Source organism: Adelges cooleyi, unplaced genomic scaffold (assembly GCF_023614345.1).
Source record: "Adelges cooleyi isolate 19-005CV unplaced genomic scaffold, UGA_ACOO_1.1 ACOO_flye_CR_arks_rails_tigmint_CR_PRNA_30, whole genome shotgun sequence".
Classification (NCBI taxonomy): Eukaryota; Metazoa; Arthropoda; class Insecta; order Hemiptera; family Adelgidae; genus Adelges; species Adelges cooleyi.
Genome location: NW_026095971.1, coordinates 24,050,459 through 24,061,682, shown reverse-complemented (window position 1 = coordinate 24,061,682; position 11,224 = coordinate 24,050,459).

Sequence of the window (11,224 nt, the reverse complement as noted above, 5' to 3'; positions counted from 1 at the left end):
TTGACAAAGTGAAGTTTGAGAGAGTGAGCTCACTAGAACATTGGCTACATTAAAAATCTCCCGTCATGTTGTCGGCATGTTCATTCCCAAACTCCAAAGGGGTGCAATGAATTTATATATTTTAATTATTTTTAACAAAGTTTTGGGACTCAAGGTATTCGCTTTGCAATGAAGCCTTTAAGTACAACTTTTACAGTTTTAGAAAAACGGTGGCATTGTGTACGTTGACAATGTAAACAACATCATCGTACACTATATTTTTATTATTTTCAAACCATAATGGAACGGAACGCAAAGGAAATTAAAACTGCGGTTTTTTTTTTCTACACAGAAAATCGTTAAAACTTAATGTTTTTACGTTTTGTTGAATGCCCGCCGACTTTGAAAATAATACAAAAAATAATCATTTGTATATTATACGACTAATAACGTTTAAACGTTATCAGAAAAAAAAAAGAAATTGAATAAACCCAACCTAACCGAATACTGTTAAAGACAATAACACTGCTAGCTGTTTTTAGCCTGTTAACATTCGGCATCATGCGAAACACCTAAGTATACATGAGTATTCTGCGCGATTTTCATACATTGGTGTGCCTAAGCACAAATGAAATTGCTTTTAAATATTCATACCGAAATTTAAGTTACAAAATTGAAAATTATACAAAAAACTACCGCGAGCGGGTGACAGGGTGCAAATTATTTTCAGGGCGGTCACAGATTCCAAGTGATAGATTCTATGTCATTAATACAATTGAATATATATAAGCAGAAATTAGGAAAATCCACAAACATTTGCCTATGATATTTTCCATGTCAAAATAAAACCTGTTATTTTCTATTGGATGTCGTTTTATCGATTTCAATCGCTCGAAAAAGCTAGTCCTTTTTACAATTCTTTGAAATGTAATGCAATAATTATGTATAAAGAGCGACAAAAATATTATTTATTATTACTATTTCTTCGCGACACAGTCATTTAATTATTATTTTTAAAGATACGGAAACATTGAAAGACTTTGCATACAAGAGGAGTGAATATGTTGTTCCAGTTTTAAAAATATCTGCTGATAAAAATCAGACGTCGCTTATTAGTTAAATATTATTTTAAGAGTTGTATGGTTTTTGAACGCCATCAATATATTTATATATATATATTTATATTTTAAGTTTAATATAACAACTTATTCTAATTTTTCATCATTAACCAAAGTAATTTCGTGTAATATAAACATCAAAACCTAATAATGAAAAAGGACCAGACCCCCTTCCAAAAAGTCAGCCTATCAAAGTCTGACACTTCTTTAGTTCATTACTTTACTTCATTCCCACTTTCGTGAGTAACACTTCTCTTTTATGTGTATTGCTTAACACTTGCCTACGACAAGATAGCCATTTTATTTAGAATAGTTTTTAAAAAAGAACTACCAAAAAAATAAATAATTACCGAACAAGTAATACTTCATAGTAAGATTTAATATGTATGAAGCCAAATGAGGAAAAAATATCCTTGCTGGTCAACCACAATGGTTTTGATTGATTTATATAATTTATGATAACTAAGAATAATACAGGGTACAAAAATTAGTTCTACATAATATTTTAAATCGAAAAAAATGTAGATTTCACATTTTTTTCGCAAAGCATTATTGTGTGCTAAATTCCAATTTTATAAAATTGTTTATGGGTGGATTTAGAGAACGGTTTTTTTTTTGTGGACTATTACTCATGTTTTGTCGTTCACATTGCTACGAAACTAAAAAAATAAGACACTAAAAACAATGAAAACGTATTGTGTTTTTTCACACAGTTATTTCAAGGTCTTTTACATAATATGCCTAACGCATTGAATAGTACAAATACACTGGGTACATGACTGTTATTATGAATTTTTATAAGTATTATTATTATTACTAATTTGTTAATACATATCGATACCAATTTAAGGTAAATAAAATACTAGTGCATTTCATACAGTGAAAGTTTAATGTACAAAAATAAAATAAAATAATAACACACACTATTAATTGGAAACCCGATTAGTTCTGGAATACCTGTGATTTCCCCCTTTAATATGCTCCGGGCATTAAAATATATATTTATATATATTATCGATTAAATTTTGATAATTAAGTGCTGACTTATATTATAACGTTCAAGCAAAGCATATTTGTTTGGAAAAATAGTGGGATTAGTATTTTTTTTTCCATAAAAGTGGCTGAACGGTTTTTAGAATTCAAATTAGACTTAAGGTAGAGGTAACCAAGGTATACTCTATAGTGTAAATCTATTATATGTAAAATTGGTTGTGTATATTGTATTCTAACAGAAAAATAATGTTCAGGGACAAAAAATATCATGGTAACTTGAAAACAAAATAATTTGCATAAAATGATTTAAAATGACTAATAGTAGTATATTTCGGCCTGTATCGAAGAAAAAATAAGTTGTTTTTCACTGGAATATTTTTGCATATGAAACATGTGTACAAATAAGAACAGTTACAACGACAACGACAGCAGAAAACACGAAAACAATTTCGTTCAGAAAATGTAAAGACTTTTAGATAAAACCTACTTAATATATTTTTTTCTATTAGCCACATAAAAAAAAAAAAATAATAATATTACTGTTAAAAAGTAATCAGTACATCCTTTGAATATTAACGGCCTTTGTCGTGTTTGAGGAGATGTATTTTATAATAAGTTACAAATTTCCAAATACGTAGGAATAGTAATCATTTTTGGATACCCACATCGAGCAATCTTCAATTAAACTATTTTTAGTTTACCGATATTATTTTCAACAAGTTGCCAAAAAATAAATAATTATGTTCACTACCGCTCTTGATGTGGAGCTTTTGTACTGGGCCAAAATATGTGCTATTCGAGACTGGTGTATTTTTTTTAATAATTATTATTTCGGCTCCATGGAGCTGATGCAATGGATGCAATTATTATCATACTTGCTGAATTCGGGAAAGAACATACCAAGCAATTGCCTTTTTACGATATTTATACGTATATATATTGATTGTTTTTGTACCGAAGAGTGAAGACTATACAAATATTGACACATTTCATAGTGTAGGTATATTTAAAGTATAGCTGTTTATTGAACACATTTTAAAGCGGTTAACGTCGTGTAGGTAAAATGATCAATCGACTCATAATCGGTTTTGGAAACTATTCCAGAATCCAAATAGGGTTCAAAACCCTGCTGGAAGCCTAAAACATAATATGTTAGATACATCATTAAAGGCGATATTTTCCGTACAAATTCATAAGCGTAACTATGGGGGGAGGGGGTATATATAAGTTAATTTAAAAAAAAATATTTTACTTTTTGGTGGTGTTCGTATGTCACAAAAAAGGGTTATGATAAAAATTGATATTTTGAAGTGAAAATAGTATATTGACAATCTTGACTGAACCGTGTATGTGAACAACTGATATTCGTGCAACACAAAATAATTGGCAACAGCACTCTTACTTATTAGACATTGAAGAAAAGGCTCTTAAGTCTGAATTTAACGTAGCCAAAAACTGTTGTAAAACATATAAGTTTAATTCCGGTGAATATGTTTTGATTCACCTTAAGGGGATTGAAGTGGTCTCTATTTTTGGACGTTTTAAACCAAAATGCCTGACACAATTGCGCCAACTCAGAATGGTTAGATTTAAATTCTATAAAAATATTTGAGTTTATATCGGCCACTTTTCTAGGTAAATGTAGAATTCGACTAATGATATTTTATTTTAAATTGTATTTAAATTCTATTTTATTTGCTCAAATCTGTCTTTTTGAAGTAAATGAAACAGCTATACAAAAATCGACTTCCATAATGACCTGGGAAAAAGGCCGATGAACTGAAATATTTGTACAGAACTAAAATCCGATCATTATAACTGTAAGTGGGCGTTGTTTTGTCAGGCATTAAGGTCTCGATTGGTTTCTTGTAGAAACAAAATGGCTTTAACTACTAAAATAGTGTACGACTAACATGTGACTGTTTGAACAAGCATGGAAACCATCACATCATAGTATGTTTTCTTCTTAATTCAATAAATAACACACAACTTAAAACGTGGTTTCGATTCGATTCCGGGCAAAAGTAAATAATCGAGTATTTAGAAAAGCAATAACAACGATAAAACCATAAAATATTACAAAAGGTTTTGAGTGAATTTAAAATTAAAATAGTAAAATTATTCATGACCGGATATTGTAGATATTTTTAGGTGCCCTAAGACCAACTGTAGCTTATTATTGCTTAAGTAAAAAAGGAATTGTCCTACAATATAATAATAATCTAAATTGTTTTGACTATGGGGAGTTTAAATAATACAACTAGGTGGATTTTACAGATGTGGTTTTTGTTTTTAGATATATTTCTTATTTAGTACAGCAGGTAACGGTTTGAACAAGCATGGAAAACAATCACAAGCAAATATTTTCTTCTTATTTCAATAAATAACACATCTTAATACGTGTTTTCAATACGTTTTTAAGCCATGCAAGATTTTTTAAAAGGTTTTAAAATATGAATATAAAAATAATAATATAGTAGGTAACATTATTCATGACCGCATGTAGACATTTTTAGATATTTTAAGACCAATTGTAGGAATATGGATAAAAATAAAATACTATACAAAAAAAAAAAGTTTTTTTTTTATAATATATTATATACGTATTTTAAAATAAACGTATTTAAAATTGTCTCATTTCTGTAAATTCTGCCTAAAGGTATACAACACCTTTGTGTCTATACAGAATATGTTTAACATAGTAAAACTTCAAGGTCTTTTATATACTAACGCATTTAAAAGTACGAAAATCCGTGTACGTCTACGATTATGGAGCTTTTTTATGTGTATTATTATTGCTCATATTTTTTTTCATACCGATACGAATTTGAGGTAAATAAGACGCAAACAAAATATTACTAACCGTGTGTTGTATACACACTTTATCGTTTTTTTATAATATACTAGCGCATTTCATAGGTACAACGAAAATTCAGAGCAAAAAGTAAAAACTTACACATTATTATGGTTTGGAAACCCAAATTTGGGCCTCTGGTAAAAGAAATCTGTACACAATAGAAAATTTGATTTCACCTCGTTACAATTTCTTTGAAAAAATACCAAGCCAGTACAGTTAGGTCGAGGCATAGTGGGCAGGGGGAGGTCACGGTCTACTGGGAATTATTATAGCTGAATGTGAGATAATAATTTTTAAATAAACGCTTTGATGCAAATCTATGGATAGTTGGTTCACCCCGGTACAGTCTCAACTAAGCACATTAGGAAAATATTATATATAAGTGAGTGAGTAGTAGTAGTATGTGAGTAAGTAAGAGAAGTCCAGTGTTCACAGATGAAAATACAAATGTCGATAGAAGCATTTTACCTAATGACAAATATTTGCTTAGAAATTAATTTTTAGTTTAAGGGTGGATACGATTCGGGTTATTCGCGATTAAACTTAACCACGACCTCGACTTCACAATCAAAATAAATAAAATTTTATAAGATTAGATAGGTGAAATTCTAAAACAATACATTGCGTTGGATACCATAATCTTTGTTGGCTGGGTATTTAGCGGGTTTGTTACCCTAGTACCACGCAGAAAATATTATTGAAACTTTAACTACCTATTACATACTAGCTTCAATGGTTTCTCGGTTTTATTGACGAACACACAAAAACCACTGTGTCATATTTGATGTAAACGATGAAAAACGCGTGCGAGGATGCGCACTTGTAACATAATACGTCATTATCTTATATCTCGCCGTAAGTTTATGATACACAATTAGTAAATTTTTGGGCGATTTTTCTCGACTTTGAAAGAGAAGGGATGAACATTTTAGAAAGACACTGGTTTGTTTATATTATAAAATATCAAACGCGGTTTTAATGAATTATCCATTTATGAATTAACCAGTTTTGTTGGTATACCTATGTTCAACATTACTCGTCGCCTGTAAAACCGTTATTTGCAAAATGAAAACGTGCACCGCCATGCCCCGACCCCACTGCACGTATTGCGTTGAAAAACCCAGTCTAAACTCCGCTTTCCAAGTAATGTATGTACACGGTAAGTTACAAAAAAAAAAAAAAAAAATGACCGAGTCGTGAGTCGTGTAAATAGATGACATAACATTTACACTGCCAAAAAATATTTGGATTGTGATTTTTCGGTCGAAGTAAAGGCTCATCTATCTAAGTCGCAAGTAGTACATTAAGTTTCAAAAGCAGAACAAGTCGATTGTTGTCCAAGAACCACTTTCGGACTTCACAATAATTTAAGTAAGTATTTCTATTAAACTCTGAAAATTTTAATTACGGTGAAACTAAAAAGGCATGAGTTAAAATGAGTCTAATGAGTTATAAGTTGTAGTGTAAAAAACCCGTAGTAAGGATTTTATATTGCAAGTTATTTTTTTATTGATTCGTAACCATCGTTTTACATAATCCAAATTTTGGAGAGAATTTTATAATAGATTCTCGATTTTTTTCGTTATTGGGCTTGAAGTGCACTAAAGGATGCGTAGTAAAAAAAAAAATCAGTTTTTAAAATCGTTTTCATAATATCTCACTAAAGTAGATAACTTTTCGTATACAACCAAGATTAACAAAAAAAAAAATATATATTTAGTCCGCCCCAAGTCAAAGCATTGACATTTATAAAAACCCATTTAGATTTTCTATCATTTCCATCAAAAAGTTTCAACTGTACAAAGATGGAAAAAACAATTGTAGGAAACAAATTCATATACGTGTAAAATTTAATTATTTTTATTTTTAATAAAATTTCAAAATTGAAAACCTGCAAAAATAAATTTCTTTATACTTTGACTTAATTTTCAAGAAACATATTTGTCATTTTCCAAATGAAAAAACAAATTGATTATAAAACTAAAAAGCACTTATAATTTATCGTTTATTTAATACACATTTAAATCAAAAATAAATCAATTTAAAAAAAAATTGGTCCGCCCCAAGTCAAAAATACAATTTTTATTATTCAGCAGATTTCCCATTATAACTAAAAAAATGTAAATAGCACCAAGATGAAAACAAATTACTGTAGGGAACTGAATATTCATATATGTGTACAATTTAATTTTTTTTTTCGCCAAAAAAATAATTCCATAATTAAAGCATACAAAAACAAGTTTTTTTGACATTTTCTTGTCTTAGCTCTTGCACATAACCCTGGCACATAACCGAAAAAAGTGTTACGCTGTTATCTGATATGAGATAAGAGATATGTTGTACGTTCAACGTTCAAATTAGAACTAAATAATAAATTCAAAATAGTTTAATTCTCTATGTTAAGTTACTTTTGGCCAGATAATAAGCACTACAATTTTAGCCAGAAACTTGACGTTTTTAATATACTAACTTGTTACCGCTTGTTAATATACTATCTATATCTATAATTCCACCACTACTGTAAATTTATTCGGTACTTCAACGAGACATGAAAATGCTCTTTCGTGGTTGCAGACTCGGCTGAAAAACTTTTTTTACTATGACTTAATTTTTAATAAAAATGATTTTTTCTACACTGTAGACTAGTATATTTTAAATCAAATGAAAAAAAAAATGATTATAAAACAATTAAAAAACGAAACATAAAACCCGAATAATAGAAAACTGAAAATAATGTTTTTTTTATATTTATAAGAACGTGGCTGCCGTCCAGAAAAGAAAGCCTATATCTTACACAAAAAATAATTTTAATGCTAAAATGTAAGATACGTCTATTTTCTTGTTTGACGAAATATTTTCTTACATTTATTATCAAGACGTTACATTTGTGAGGTATTAGGAAAACCGATTAAAAAAATGCCTTTATTTACTACAATTTAGCGAATTACTTGAAAGGATATTTCAATACTTTTCATAATGGCAATAACTTTCTAAGGACATTTTTTTAAAGCGAATTTGACATCCCAAAAAAAGTATAATGTCACTTCACAAAATCTAACTGTAATAACAACATTTAGTAAATAATTTGTTTGGTATCTATTTTAAATAACGACCCCTAACTTTTTTTATACAGTACAATTTAAATAGTTGACACAGACTTAGGTTTGTCTATTTTCATTGGGGTAGATTAACACCAATTTTGGCTAAATAAAGTAATATTCAAGTTAGATTTTTACTTAGCTATACAAAAAAATCTGTTAGTGGTCTAGGAAATATTGTTGGTCTAGTAAAAAAAAACGTTTAATTAAATGAATATATTTTTAATTTTTTAAAAATACCTCGCAAAACCATAATCTTCTCATCTCTGAACCGGATACAACAATTAGTAATATAAAACGTATTTTTGTTTACTATTATTTGCAGATAAAAATGAAACTCTTCTTTTTCTTAATATCTTTTTTATTCGTGGATGTTTTGGCAAATGAATATGGTAATTATTTTATTTTCACAGTTATCAAATTAAAGTACTTGAAATTTAAAAAAAAAAATCAATATTTAATTTTATTACAGATAAGTATATGAATTACGTTTCCTTTACAAGTCAGTAACATTTTTATTTTATAGAAAAATGTTTTTTTTTTAAACCCACTGATTCTTTACATATTTTTTAAATTATGTAACACAGCTGCTACCATCAAACGCGCTTCTTCTATGACTGTTGGAGGTAAATCTGGAGCAAGTAAGATAATATATTATTTAAAATAGTATACTAATATATTTAGAAGCTTTTTTATATGTAACTAATTTTCAAGTTTTTACCTAGTAAATAAAAAATTGCAGTTTTTATCAATAGTTAAAAAAGTGCACCAGATATGTAGAACGGCCTACATTAGCGATTTCTAATAATATAATCTAGGGAGAAGCGTTAAGTTAAATGGCTACTGCTCATAGCCGGGTTCAAAATTATTCTAAACATTTGTATGGTACCTAATATTATTTAATTTTAATATTTTAGTATAGACAAAATCTACATTTGTTTATTCTAGATAGATTGGAGTGTCTGATTGAGACAATGGTTGATGGTGTCAAGGATGACCCTGACTGCAAGGATTTCCGTAATCATAATCATATTAATAATTATAACAAAAATCATTAAGACAAGAGTAGAAGAAAAATATTTGAAAATAATATAAAAAATTCATATCAAGTTTATCTTTATGAAATCGATGAGTTTTATAGTTACTATATTTTTCACCAAAATCTACATAGAAGCTTTATGAAAAATACTAATGTTAGCTCTATCACAACCTCGTCTGATTAATATGTTTTATTCTTATCGCCTTAACAGCACCAACTCAGGCATTACGTTTCATAAGAATTCCCTAGTCCATATATTACAGTTTTTTTCTACATTGACCTTTGTCTTTTAATTTATAATCTTATATTGTAATCATTTTTTTATAGCAAATCCAATTCAATGTCGTTAATTTATGTATTGTCGATTTCAGGTAAAATCAATTTTTTGATTGCTATACCGGGTAAGAGTTTTTGTTGAATTTTATAAAATTATTTCCAATATTTTATTCCTTTAGGGATTAAACCCTATGAGATATTTAGTGGTTGGTGATAAAAGAATCACCCTGTATTAGATTAGAAAATTAAATGCAATATCAATATTAATTTCAGAATGTATGGAAATTGTCCCCAGCACACCACGTAATAATTTTCATAGCTTTTTATGAAACCATTTCGACACAGTTGTTTGATATTCTCTATGCACATAAGAGTTCTGTTTAAATTTCAGGTTCTAGAGACACAGGGGAACTGGAAAGTAACTGCATCTTTATACTTAATATTTTATATTATTACTTTTATATACTATGAGAAGAATCTTATGTACCTATTTTCAAATACCGATATGACATATCTGTTTCAATCATAAAAAATATGAAGGTACATTTAAATTTATTTTGTTTTACATTTTAGAAGCCAATTATTACCTTCAAATAATGCTAAAAGACATAGAACGTATATTAGGTAAATATATAATTAAAATATAAAGAAAGTTACATATGTTTGTAGTTTTAAAGAAAAACTAGATTTATAATTCAAATTCATAATATGTATGTTTTATGTTTAAGCTTTCAAGAATCATTCGAAATATAATTTAAACCATTTATTTAAACATCGCTATAAAATATAAATTAACAATTATATATAATATTTTGTCTTAATTAATATTGGTCTAATTAACTTGAGTTTTAGAGTGAATGTTATGTATAAAATGTATTAAACTGGTGTCACTAACTGTATAATGATTTGATGTTTATGTATTTGTTAGGGAAAGGATTTGCGTTCAATGGATTAAAAAAAAGTAATAACGAATATTTTTTAAGTATTAAATGCTTGTTTATGGTTGATATTTGTTACGTTTATTTATTTAATGATTCATGTCAAATAATAATTTTAATAAACTAAACTTTTTATTGAGGAGATAGAGAGAGAAGGGGATGACTACAGAGTTAATGTGTAATACATTCTTTGAGTTTTCAAGTACAGAAAGAATACATTTGTTAAGTTTCAACACTAATAAGACGTGGTTGTACAAAAAGTTAGTTCTTTTTACAATTCTTTGAAATGTCATGCAATAATTCTGTATAAAGGGCTACTAAAATATTATTAATTTGTATTATTTCTTCACAACACGGTCATTTAATAATTATTTTCATAGATTTGGGAAAATTGGAAAACCTTGCAGACGAGAGGAGAAAATATGTTGCTCAAGCTTTATTAAGTATAATCAACCGTCGTTTAAAAGGTAAATATTATTATTGAATTGTTTGGCCTTTGAACTATTAATATATTTATATATATTTGCTAAGTTAATAAACATAACAAGGATACTACCGATTTTAGTTTTTAACAATTAACCAAATAAATTATAACTCCTTCCACGTACTTTCATGTAATACAAACAACACAAACCTGATAGTTAAAAAGTGCCAAGTTCCAGACCCCCTCTCAAATAAGTCAGCCTATCAAAGTAGTAATGTCGACATTGTGGCCAAGTTTGCTAATTTTTTAGATCATAACCTCACTTCACTCCTACTTTCATTGGCAACACTACTCTTTTTTTTTTTGCATTGCTTATCGCTTGGCCAGTTTCTAAATTAAACATGACCTTTCTGAGTAAGGTAAATATTGTTATAGAGTTCGATGGTTTTTGAATGCTATCAATATATTTATTTATGTATACAATTCTTTTTAAGTAATTTAA